Below are 12,635 nucleotides of genomic sequence, written 5' to 3'. Positions count from 1 at the left end.
AGCTCTCTGGGAGGGGCTCCCAAATGTTTTTGTGTGGGTTCCTTGTGAATTATTGGTGAAGAGTTGGGCTGTCCATGGGGGAGAAAAGCTGGAAGGTTTATCAGAGTGGCTGCCCCAAAGCTGGGAATGAAACAGAGATGCTAGAGGTTGTACAGCTGTGGGATATTGGACCTCTGGCCCAGGCAGAACTGAGAGAGAGACCTGATCAACACCCTGGGCGTGTGGGTGGAACACTAGAAAGACCATGAGGTAAAGCAAGGATTGGCAAAGTTAAATAGTTGCACACAGACTGTAGGCCTGGCAAGCCTACAAGATTTACTATGTGGGGGGCACCTGGGTGGCCCAGTCATTTGAGCGTCCCACCTCAGCTCATGTGGTGATCTCATGGTTCATGGGTTCGAACACCATATTGGGCTTTGCGATCACAATGCAGAGCCTGCTTTGGATTCTCGGTCTCCCTCCTTTTCTGCCCCTCCCGTGTGTGTGTTTCCTCTCTCTCTCTCTCTCTCTCTCTCTCCCCCTCCCTCCCTCCCTCCCTCTCTTCCTCCTTCCCTCTCATTCTCTCTCTCTCAAAAATAAACTTAAAAAAAAAAAACAACCAAAAAAAAACTTACTGTGTGGCCCTGTAAGAAAAGATTTTCTGGCTTCTGCCCTAGAGTTAAAGCCTACTCTGAGCCTTCCCATAACAAAGCCTATAATCAAATCCTGACAAAACCTTCCGAGAAGACAGAACTTGGAGGTTGAATTTTGCCAGGTTATGTAGGGACTTGGGAAATGTATTAGGGTTTCCATAGTTCTGCCCTAACAAAAGTACTACTTGGTCTTTTATTTAGAATTAGAATGTTTCTGAGCAGTATTACCCCCTGCAGTGTTTCAGACCTTCAAACACTGACAGTGACTTTAGCCTATATTCTCTAATACTTTGAAAGTCTGGTTATTCCCCTGGGTAAATCTGTGTAGGAATATGTCTTGTTCCACTTAAATATACACACACACTTCATAATCTTCTTTGTTGGGGGAACTTTTTGTATCTTTTATTCAATAGCAATATTTGGTTTAAATTGAAAAATGTGGTAATCCCCAAGGGCTAAGACAGCTAAAATAATTTTCTGTTTAAGAGGACCAAGGTTCCTTTTTGTTTCTGAGTATTACATATGTGGGCATAATTTTAAAAACATTTTGAAATTAAAGGGGCGCCTGAGTGGCTCAGTTGGTTGAGCATCTGACTTGGGCTCAGGTTATGATCTCATGGTTCATGAGTTCGAGCCCTTCATCAGGCTCTGTGCTGACAGCTCAGAGCCTGGAGCCTGCTTCAGATTCTGTGTCCCCTCCTCTCTGCCTCCTGTGCTTGTGCTCTGTCTCTCTCTCTTTCAAAAAATAAAAGAAACATTAAAAGAAAACATTTGGAAATTATAAATTGTTTCTGGCATATAGACAGAATATGATAAATAATGTGTACTCACCACACACAACATTTCACTTTTTCCAAATTTGCTGTGGATTCTTTTCCCAAGAAGTAGTACTCAGATACATACTGTGTATGTATTCTGTTCCTTCTTTTTCCCAGTAATAACCACTACTGAATTTTTTGTTTGTCATTACCTTGAATGATTTTTATACTAAAAATAGTGTGCGTGTGTACCCATAAATTATATATAACATTATTTTATGCATTTTTAAGCTTTCATGAAAGGAATCACTTTATACTTCATCTGCAGCTAGCTTTTCCAGCCAACATTGTTGTGGGTTTAGAAATGATGAAATGTATCACTGTAATTCTTTAACTGCAGTTTATATCTCCATTCTCTTGTTGATGGACATTTAGTTTTCTAGTGTTTTGTGATTATAAAAAGTGCTGCATTGAACATTGATTTAAACCCGTCTACCTGTGTTTGTGTTGGAGTTTCTCTAGATAATGTAACTGTAACCAGAAAGAATATTGTTGGGGTACCTGGGTGGTTCAGTCGGTTAGGTGTCCGACTCTCTGAGATCATGATCTCACAGTTCGTGGGTTTGAGCCCCATATCAGGCAGACAGTGCAGAGCCTGTTTGGGATTATCTCTTCCTCTTTCTCTCTCTGTGCCTCTGCTGCTTGTGCATGTGTGCTCTCTCTCAAAAGAAATAAAAACTTAAAAAAAATTGTTTTTTTTTACATTTATTTGTTTTTGAGAGAGGCATAATTTAGTAATAACTAAAGGTTATATTAATTTAGTAATTACATATGCTAACGTATATATATTATACATATACATATACATTATATGTACGTATATATACATTACATACATATACATAACATATATATGTAATATATACTATATAACATGTTAATACATGTTATTACATATGTTAATATACGTTAATATATTATATATAATATTATATATATTAATTTAGTAATAACTAAAGGTGAGGGGCAGAAACAGAGGGAGACACAGAATCCGAAGCAGGCTCCAAGCTCTGAGCTGTCAGCACAGAGCCCAATGCAGGGCTTGAACCACAAACCGTGAGAACATGACCTGAGCCGAAGTCGGATGCCCAACTGACTGAGCCACTCAGGCACCCCAGAAATAAAAACTTCTAAAAAAGAAAAAAATAGTATTGTTGTTTATAGGATACCCACATCTTTGACTGTTGGTTATTACTAAATTGCTCCCCAAGATGGTTTTATATTTCTAGTTTTGTGCAGTTAATATGGATTCTCTAAAGCAGATATGTTGTGCCTGAAGAAAATATGACATGAAAATCTCATTTTACTACTGGTAAATTGAAAATTGGCTGTTTAGATTCTTGATAAATGTGCTCCTGTTTAAAAACCTTTCTTAAATTTCTATAAGGAAATATTTGAACATACGCAAGTAGAGAGAACCCCCCCTTGAACCATGGATAACCCGTCATCAGCTTACAGTAATTATCAACATAAGTCTAGTCTTACTTCACTATCCCTCAACTACATTACTTTGAAGAAAATCCCAGATTTTCATATAATTTCATCTGTAAATATCTCTCAAATTAGATATGAATACCCCCATCAAGAGAAACCTATATAATACCATTATCACCCTCTAGAACTAATTCCGTAATGTTGACAAATTACTCCATGTTCAAATTTTCTCACCTATCTCATTTTTAGTTTTATCTACAATATTTAAAATATGATTACATTGTAAAAACATAAACTTTTAAGGATTAAGTTTAATCTGTCTCATATAAAATGTACTTGTAGATTTCTGTTTTTATTACAGAATCATGTTTAAAGACAGTACCTAAAAAGTAATCTAGGTGTAGTCTAACCCTTTTACTTTATAACTGAAGGAATTGAGGCTCAGAGAGGTTGAGATTTGTTCAAAATTGGCCAGTTTATTAGTAGCAGAGCTGGAATTTGAAGGCAGATCTTCTTACCCTAAACCCATTGCTCTAATATGACTTACATTGTATTGCCTACCTTATATTGTTTTGTAGCTCATTACCTCTATCAGTTTTGTTGTTTTGTTTTTTGGTTTATTTGCTTACTTTTTAGTAATCTCTACACCAACGTGGGGCTCAAACTCCCGACCTGTATCAGTTTTCTAAATCTAGCATTTTAAAGTATTTGTTTCAGTGGCTTTCTTAAATATTAGACTACTGTCTGTACAGTACTAATCTTGTGATTTATATCATAGTGTATTTTAAAAGGAGTTTGTGAAAGGATTGAATTATATCAACACTTGTGCCAAAGATATTGAACTGTTCTGAAAAGCTGCTTGTCTTTTCTGACCTAGATACACAGTTTCAACTGTGGCAGAGGATGCCAGAAAGAGGAGAATGAGTGTTGGCAAGAGTCTAGAAATTAAATTATTATATTACTAAAGGATCTAATCTGTTTCTTAATTTTTAGTACTGTTACATATGAAAAGTTTTTCTGTATTGACATAATACTTGGTGAAGATATGCATTTTTTTGAGACTAAATCAATTGTTTATTTTGCCAAGGTGAAGAATGACTTCTATTTGTTTTAAAATTGGTGATTTTTAAAACACCAAATGACTGTTTGCTTATAACTAGATTGCAGGTTCTGAGGTGGTTTTGCAAGCTTAACTAATTAAGAAAAATAATCATGTCCATTCTCTTTCCAGATACAGTTTCTTTGCCATGCTCTGTTCTGTACAACGGCAACAAAAAGTCTTTTGAGAACCAAAGATACCCTTTGAAGCTTGTTTACCAAGGTGCTGGCTTACCCTTCAGAGTTAAGTGTGCTGCGTTGGGCACGGAAGGATAGAGAATACTTGAATACTTAACTGTTTCTTGGCACATTCATTTCTCCCTTTTCCTTTTGATCAGAATTGTCACAATAAGATATGTAAATTTCAAATAGCCTGATGCTATCACAGCCTTTTAGTGGGAAGAAAATAAATAGTCACTGAGGCATGTACAGTTAGGTACTACTTCATGTTTGATTGTGGTATAAAGGAAGGACTAGATTTCAGGTTGAGCTTTGAATTTTTTTTTAATTAATTTTTTTTTTTTTTTAAGTTGGCTCCACATGCAGTGTGGGGTTTGAACTCACAGCCTTGAGATCAAGAGTTGTACATCCATCAACTTAGCCAGCCAGGCACTCCAGGCTGAGCTTTTAAAGATTACCGTGCAAAATTAAATATACACCTGCTCTTTGATTTATTCATGGCCACAGTAATGTGAGTTGGAAAATGCTAGAGACCCAATCCCAGTTGTAGAGATGGCTCTGCTGGTGTATGGTCATAGACAAATTATTTAACATTTTTGTATATTTGTGCTTTCATATTTAAAAAAATTTTTTAATGTTTATTTATTTTTGAGACGGAGAGAGACAGAGCATGAGTGGGGGAGGGGCAGAGAGAGAGGGAAACAGACTCTGAAGCAGGCTCCAGGCTCTGAGCTGTCAGCACAGGGCCCGACGCGGGGCTTGAACTCACAAGCCTTGAGATCATGACCTGAGCAGAAGTAGGACGCTCAACCGACTGAGCCACCCAGGCTCCCCAGTGCGTTCATATTTTTAAAGATTATAAAATAAATTATACCATTAATTCCATATCTTACTACTTTTCAGGGGATTGTGAACATTGACTATGATGCTGTATGAAGAAATTATTTTGAGAAATTCATTTGAGTTTCTCCTTTGTGCCAAGCGTTGCTCTAGGTGTACAAAACAAAGAGTAAGCAAAGATATGCCAATGATAAATCCTATGGAGAGATATAAACAGGGTCAGAGAAGTCCTGGAGGAGGGGTTGCTATGCTATGTATGATGATCAGGGATGGGCTCGTAGTAAGGATGTTTAAGAAGACAACTGAAGACGTAAAGAGGTATGTGCATATCTGTGATAATAAATAGCAAATGTCGAGGCTCTGAGGAGGGGAATGTGTGACTTGTTTGAGAAACAGCAAGGCTACCAGTGTGGATGGAACACAGTGAAGGGGGAGCAGTAGGGGAGGAGGCCAAGAAGTTCAGGGGAATCAGATTATTAGGGATTTGTAGGCCGTTAGAGAGGTGTTTAAGCAGAGACCAAGCCCTTGGAAGGTTTTGAGCAAAGCATGGTATGACCTAATTTAAATTTTAAAGGGAACACTGTGGATGCTATTGCTCTAGGTAAAGAGAACAAGGTAAAGGTGAAAGATTTGGTGATGGATTAGATGTGGGGTGTGGCAGGAAGAGAGCTGTCAAGGATGACTCTTTTTGAGATAAGCTATCAGAAGGAGTAGTTGCCTTCTCTTGAGAGAGGGAACACTGGAAGGAGCAAAGTAAAGTTTTGTGTTTTTTTGGGGGGGATGGGTCAGGAATTAATTTGGGGCATATTTAAAACTTTTATTAGACATCCGGGTGGATATGTTGATTATGTATTTGAGTGTGAGTCTAGAACTAAGGGTGATATAAACTCGGTTGCCCTCAGTGTATAGGTGGTATTTAAAGCCTCAAGCCTGAGTGAGATTGCCAAATGAGTGCAGGTACAGTGAGTGGTGAAGGGATTCAGTGTGAGGGCTGAGTCCAGCTGCATTCCAGCAGTCAGAGGCTCTGGAGATAAGAAAGAAAGGAGCCAGTGGAGTAATTTATGAAGTAGGAAGAGAACTAAGAGTAGAGTACTGGATGGAAGCCAAGGGAAGTAAAATGTTTCAAGTAGGGAACAGTCAGCTGTGTCACCTGTTGCTGAGAGGTCAGCTGAGGTGAGGACTGAGAATTGTTCACAGTATTTAAACACTATGGGAGTCCTAGGGGACCTTGGCATGAACTGTTTCAGTAGAGCATTGGTGTGAGAGGCTGATTGGGGTGAATTTAAGAGAGAATGGGAGGTGAGGAAATGGAAACAGAAGTGTAATCAGAGAATTCTGCTTTAAAAGGGGCAGAGAATTGGGTGTGGGGAGCTAGAGATCAAGGAAAGTTATGTGAGACAGAGAGCAGAGGGAGTGATTACTGGAGCTATATTCTTGAGTAGGCAAAAGGGGATGGGTTCTAGGAGGGTTTGAGTTGAGAGCTCTCCATTAAATAGGAATAGGAACAGTTCATTCATAGTAACAAGGAAGAACAATATATGGGAAAAGATGCAGCAAGGTTGGTATTTTGCATGAAGTAGAAAGCAGGATGAGCAGTCGTGTGAGGATATGGGAGGGAGGTACAGGCATTTGAAAAGAGAAGAGAAGATTGGAAATAATCAGTAATAAAGGGAATGAGTTTTATTTTTTTCAATGGGGCTTCTTGGACATTGCAGGATGGTTAGCATCCCAGGATACCAAATGTTGGGATTACTCACCTAGTCATTATGAAAACCAGGAAACTCTACCTCACATTTTCAAATCCCACAGGGTTGCAGTACCATCACTGTTTGAGAACTGTTGATTATTGGGCCTTTTGAGGATTGATCATGAATTTAGAAAACAACCAATAAACACAATTGTGTGTTGTTTTTTTTTTTCTCCTCCCTAGTCATATCCGTTTGTCCAGGGTTATCGGTGTGGCGTAACCTGGAGAGTTGGATTTAAGCAGAGTTGGAGTTTTGCCGGGAGAGGATAACAAAGGGAGTTGCTGATGTAAATGAGTGACACATAATGGATTGTGTAATTTTAGTTGGATAAGGATAGAAGTGAGGGCATGAAAAGGGTGAGGGTTCGTGAAAGGTGGTAGGAGTAGGGGATTACTGGCGTTGGTGGAGAGTGGTTGTCTGAAGTAGGAAAGAAGATGAAAACATGCAAGGAAAGGAAAACAAGGAATGGAGAGTCCAGAATTTTAGAAGGATCATCTGTGTGGTTATTGAAATTGCTAAGAATTATGCCAGGAGTAGAAGTTGATTGTGTGTCAGTGAGCTAAGTAGTAAAGTCCTGAAGGAATGGGAGAGGGTTTGGGGAATTAATCCAAGATGGGTGAAATAAGTCAAGTAAATAATAGAATTTGTGCTTATGGAGGAAGAGTCAGAAATTCCCTGTAAGTCACTGTGATGATGACTGAGATGATGATCTCCCATGGAGATAAGGGAAGAGATGGTGACCTTTCAGATGGAAACTTCTTGGATTCTTCAGTTAGGTGCTCCCTAAGGAAAGATAAATCCGGGGTTGAATTCACATTTTTATTGAGCCTCTCTTGAGTGCAGGTCATTGTACTAGGTGCTATGGAGATAAAGGTAAGTTATTTCATTCAGGAGCTTGTGATAAAAATAACTGAAGCTGAGTATTAGGAAGTTGGAAAAATGCTGGATGGCTCAAAGAAAGAAGGAATTATATTCAACTCAAGCACTGGATAAAGCTTCATGGAGGGCTGTATTTGAGATGGGACAGTTGATGAATAAATAGAACGATGACAAATTCATGGTGGAGTAGAGGTTGCAGTCCACATAAGGGAAACGTTTAACTTAAAGCTTAGTGCTAGCACATTGCAAGGTGTTTGGGGGAAGAGTCATTATTCTCATTATGGCTGGAACTGCAGTGGTGAGAGAAAGGACAGAATGAATTACATTAAGTGTTGTATTATGGAGGACATTGGTGCCACACAGAGTGGATGAATAGAATGCCGGTTGCTTGGGTAATGATTAGTCATTGAAGGTTTTGGAGGGAACGTGATATTTTCTAGGTAAACTTTCCCATAAAGAAGGGCTGGAGTGGAGAGAGAATAGTGTAGGAGAGGATAAGTTCCTATAAATGGTAAAACACGGCAAAACTCGATACTGTAGTATATGGGACTTGAGAATACAGGTATCTTTGAGTTAGAAACATCCTTTGTAGTAAAGCAAGGAGCAGAACTCAGGATTTCCATTTTCATGCTCTATCCCTTTTCCTGTTTTTAATTCAAAGTGCTTGTCTTACAAGTTTTCCTTACTTGGCTTTCAGAACAGCACAGTTGTTTTCTTTTTTAAGTTCGTTTATTTATATTTTAAGTAATCTCTGTACCCAATGTGGGGCCCAGACTCACGACCCTGAGATTTAGAGTTGCTTGCTTTACCAACTGATCCAGCCAGGCACCCCCAGGATAGCACAGTCCTACTTTATTTACCTCCTACCTATCAGGCCACTCCTTCTCTGACTGTAGTTGTGCCTCTTTCCTTCTGCTCTCTCCCATTCATTAGTATACTTACTCTCTTGGTGGTCTTGTGGCTTTACATTCTGCCTTTATCCTGAAAATTACCAAATTTATATCTTGATTCAGACCTCTCTTCTAAACTCTAAGTTGATACCCAGTTGACTACTTAAAATATCTAATCGGTGTCTGGGATTCAGCATGTACAAAGCTGAATTCCTGATCTTAATCCCAAAACTTGCTCTTCTTGCACCTTTCCTAACTCATCTGCTCAGGCCAAAAACCTTGATGTTGGTCCTGGTGCTTCCAGTTCCCTCACACTCACACATCGTTTTGCTGAGTCCCGTCATCTTTCCTTTCAGAACATATACATAATCTGATCACTAACTTCCCAGTGGTTTCCTTTCTTCCACCCTTGTCCTCTCTATTATATGTTTCCACATGACAGTCACAGTGATCTTTTAAAAGGGGCACTTGGGTGGCTTAGTTCATTAAGCGTCTCAACTCTTAGATTTCGGCTCAGGTCATGATCTCTAGGTTCATGAGATAGAGCCCTGTGTCGGGCTTTGTGCTGACAGTGTGGGATCTGCTTGGGATTCTCTCCCTCTTCTCCACCTCTGTGCCCCTCCCCTGCTTGTGCAAGCACGCACTTTCTCTCTCAAAATAAACATTAAAAAAAATAAAAATATGAGTCTGATAATTATCACTTCTCTGCTCAAAACCCTGTAAGGGTTCCCCATCTCATAGTGAAAGCCACAGTCTTTAAAGTGACTAGAAGGACCCCGTTTCAGGAGCTGACAGATTATCGCCCACGGACCAAATTTGGCCTACTGCCTGTTTTTGTATGACCTGCAAGCTAAAATGGTTTTTATGTTTTTAAATCCTTAAAAAATACAAAAAAAAATTGGTATTTGTGAGGTGAACATCATATGAAATCAAGATATCTGTGCCTGTAAATAAAGTTTTATTGGAACACAGCCACTCTCATTTGTTCACATCTTATCTGTGGCTATATTTGCACTGCAAAGGAAGAATTGAGTGGTAAGGACCTTACGGCTTGAAAAGCCTAAACTATTTAATATCTAGTCCTTTAAAGAAAACATTTGTCATCCTCTGTCCTAAGTGATCTGGTCCTCACTCTTACCGCTCTGTCCTTGCTACCCTTTTCTCCCTCTAGTTATCCTTCTCTAGCCTTCCGCTGACTTTGGGCTCCTAGTTCTCCACCTCACCAGGCACATTGTTCCTTTCCCTGCCAGGAATGCTCATTCCATACATGTGTGCTTGGCTGACTCCCTTACTTCGTCAATTCTTTGCTCAGGTGTCTCCTCAGTAAGGGCTGACCATCTGCAAGGTTGCATTTCCCCTCGTATGCTGCCTTAATGCACTTGCACTGCCCCCTTCTTTCTTTTTCATAGTACTTCACACCTTCTAACATACTGTTTAATTTACTTAGTTTTGTACTTATGGCTATGTTGTTTTTCCCTCTCTGCTCTTAAATAACAAAGGTAGGGATTTTTGTCTGTCTTGTTCACTGCTACATCCTAAGAGCCTAGAATATTGGCTGGCATATTATAGGTGCTCAATAAAGACTTGCTGAGATGCATTGAACTATTGGTTCTTTCACCAAACAAGCCATCTAACTGGGTGGCTACAGTTCTGTCATGTAACTGTTCTGTCAAGGATTGGAAAGGACTGGTGTCTGTTTCAGTGAGGAGATGTTTTCCTGTTACCACTCTGGTTACTTGCTAACATCTTTTTCATCTTGCTCAGGGACAGTAAGTATTCAGAAAGTGTTCTGGTTCAATGTAGCTAGCTCCTACAGCCCATTCTGTTTTCTTTTTCTTTTTCTTTTTTTTTTTTTTTTTTGATGTTTATTTTTGAGAGAGACAGAGCACAAGCGGGAGAAGAGCAGAGACAGAGGGAGGCACAGAATCCGAAGCAGGCTCCAGGTTCTGATCTGTTAGCACAGAGCCCGACACGGGGCTTGAACTCACAGACCGTGAGATCATGACCTGAGCCGAATTTGGACGCCCAACCCACTGAGCCACCCAGGCGCCCCTCCTACAGCCCATTCTATGTTAGGATTGTAGCCATGGGTACCACTCTTGTTTAAACTGTTAATTGGGAATGAGTGCCTGGCTGGCTCAGTCACTTGAACGTCTGGCTCTTGGTTTTGGCTTGGGTCATGATCTCATGGTTTGTGAGTTTGAGCCCCACATTGGGCTCTGTGCTGATTTCATGGCACCTGCTTGGGATTCTCTCTCTCTCAAAATAAATAAACTTAAAACATAAATAAAACCTTAAAAAACAAACCCTGTTAGTTGATAAAGGACCTTTTGACCTGAGCCCAGTGTTGCAAGGCTTCAAATGACACAGTGGGATTGAGCTTTTCCATCATTCTAGGTATTTTGGGTAAGGATGAAAAGCTAGATTTTTGGACTAGGTATATGTAATTTGTAGGTTTTTTGGTTTTTCCTTATGTACCTTTTTTATGTAGAAAATAAAAGAGAATTTCCAGAGGAACATTGTGAAATTCAGTGCTATTTTTATTTGTGTGTGTGTGTGTGTGTGTGTGAGTGTGAGAGAGAGAGAGAGAGAGAGAGAGAGAGAGAGAATGTGTGTGGGGGAGGGGCAGAGTGTGAGGGGGACAAGAATCCAAAGCAGGCTTCATGCTGAGAGCAAACAGACTGATGCAGGGCTTGAACTCATGAACTGTGAGATCGTGACGTGAGCTGAAGTCAGATGCTTAACCAACTGAGCCGCCCAGGCACTCCTGAAATTCAGTGTTCTTTTTGTGTATTATATATAAACTCAGTGCCACCATGTAGAGAAAGTTTATTTGAAGGTATTTGGGGGAGGAGTATTTGCTTTTTGTGTGTCTGAGTTGATTCATACCCTGTTGTATTCCCAAGCATGGTGCTGGGTACAGAATAGACAGTTAATTAGTACATATGTATTTGCTTGTGAATCTCATTATCTTAAAGTGATCTTGGCGTATCAGTGAGGTCTTTTTCTAATTTTACCTTACCCATCTTTTTTTTTTCTTTTTTTTTTTTTTTACAATTTATTGATTTATTTTGAGAGAGAGGGAGAGAGTGAGCACATGGGTAAGCAGGGGAGGGGCAGAAAGAAAGAGAGAGAGAGAGAGAGAAAGAGAACCGCACTGTCAGCACAGAGCCCCATTCAGAGCTCGAACCCACAAACGGTGAGATCATGGCTTGAGCTGAAATCAAGAGTTGGACATAGAACCAACTGAACTACCCAGGTGCCCTATCCTTTTCCTTTCTTTTAAGTTTGTTTATTTTTGAGAGGGACAGAGGGGCAGAGAGAGAAGGGGGAGGAGAGAGAATCCCAACCAGGCCCTATGCTCTGCTCTTAGCTTGACATGGGGCTTAGTCTCATGAATGAAATCATGACCTGAGCCTAAACCAAGAGTTGGACTCTTAGCCAGCTGAGCCCCCCAGGTGCCCCATCCTTCTTCCTCTTCTTCTTTTTTTTTTTTTTTAAGTGTATTTATTTTGGAGAGAGAGAGCAGAGCATGGAGCCTGATGCAGGGCTCGGTCTCATGACTGTGAAATCATGACCTGAGCCTCTGAGGCCTGAGTGGGACTCTTAACTGACTGAACCACCCAGGTGCCCCAAAGCCTTTTACCTTTCAAGGCCAGTTACAAAAGATGTAACATCACCACCAAGAGTGTAATCCATGAAAGAAAAAGTTGATGAATTGGACTTCATTAAAATTAAAAACTTCTGCTCAACGAGAGACTATTAAGAGAATGAAAAGAACTCTTAAAACTAAAGACCAAGAAAACAGACAACCCAATAAAAAAAAAAAATATATGGGTAGAAGATTTGAACAGGCCACCTTACCAAAGATGTACAGATGGCAAATAAGCATATGAAAAGATACTCAACATCCTGTGTCATCAGGGAATTTCAAATTAAGCAACAGTGAGATACCACTGCACACCTATTAGAAGGGCTCAAGTCCCAAACTTTGACAACACCAAATGCTGATGAGGATGTGGAGCAGCAGGGACTCATTTACTGCTGGTGGGGATGTAAAATGGTACGACTGTGTTGGATGAAAGAGAGTCTGGAAGTTTCTCACAAAGCTAAATT

At 39.9% G+C, this 12,635-nt stretch overlaps 1 protein-coding gene across 5 annotated transcripts in view; it reads left to right on the top strand.

The window, feature by feature from the left end:
- The first annotated feature begins 4,110 nt into the window (after nt 1-4,110).
- The window catches only part of LOC123593634 (spermatid perinuclear RNA binding protein), an 85,571-nt gene continuing 77,046 nt past the window's right edge, over nt 4,111-12,635 (top strand). For 2 of the 5 annotated variants that reach the window (XR_006710417.1, XR_006710419.1), the window contains exon 1: nt 4,111-4,205. The gene's annotated coding sequence lies outside the window, so the exon portion shown is untranslated. The remainder of the gene's footprint in view (nt 4,206-12,635) is intronic. The other 3 variants (XR_006710418.1, XM_045469818.1, XM_045469817.1) reach the window with 2 other exon arrangements.

This window comes from Leopardus geoffroyi, chromosome D4 (genome assembly GCF_018350155.1).
Source record: "Leopardus geoffroyi isolate Oge1 chromosome D4, O.geoffroyi_Oge1_pat1.0, whole genome shotgun sequence".
NCBI classification, from domain to species: domain Eukaryota; kingdom Metazoa; phylum Chordata; class Mammalia; order Carnivora; family Felidae; genus Leopardus; species Leopardus geoffroyi.
The sequence above is the reverse complement of the archived record's forward strand: the minus strand, read 5'-3'. Positions and strand labels throughout refer to the sequence as shown.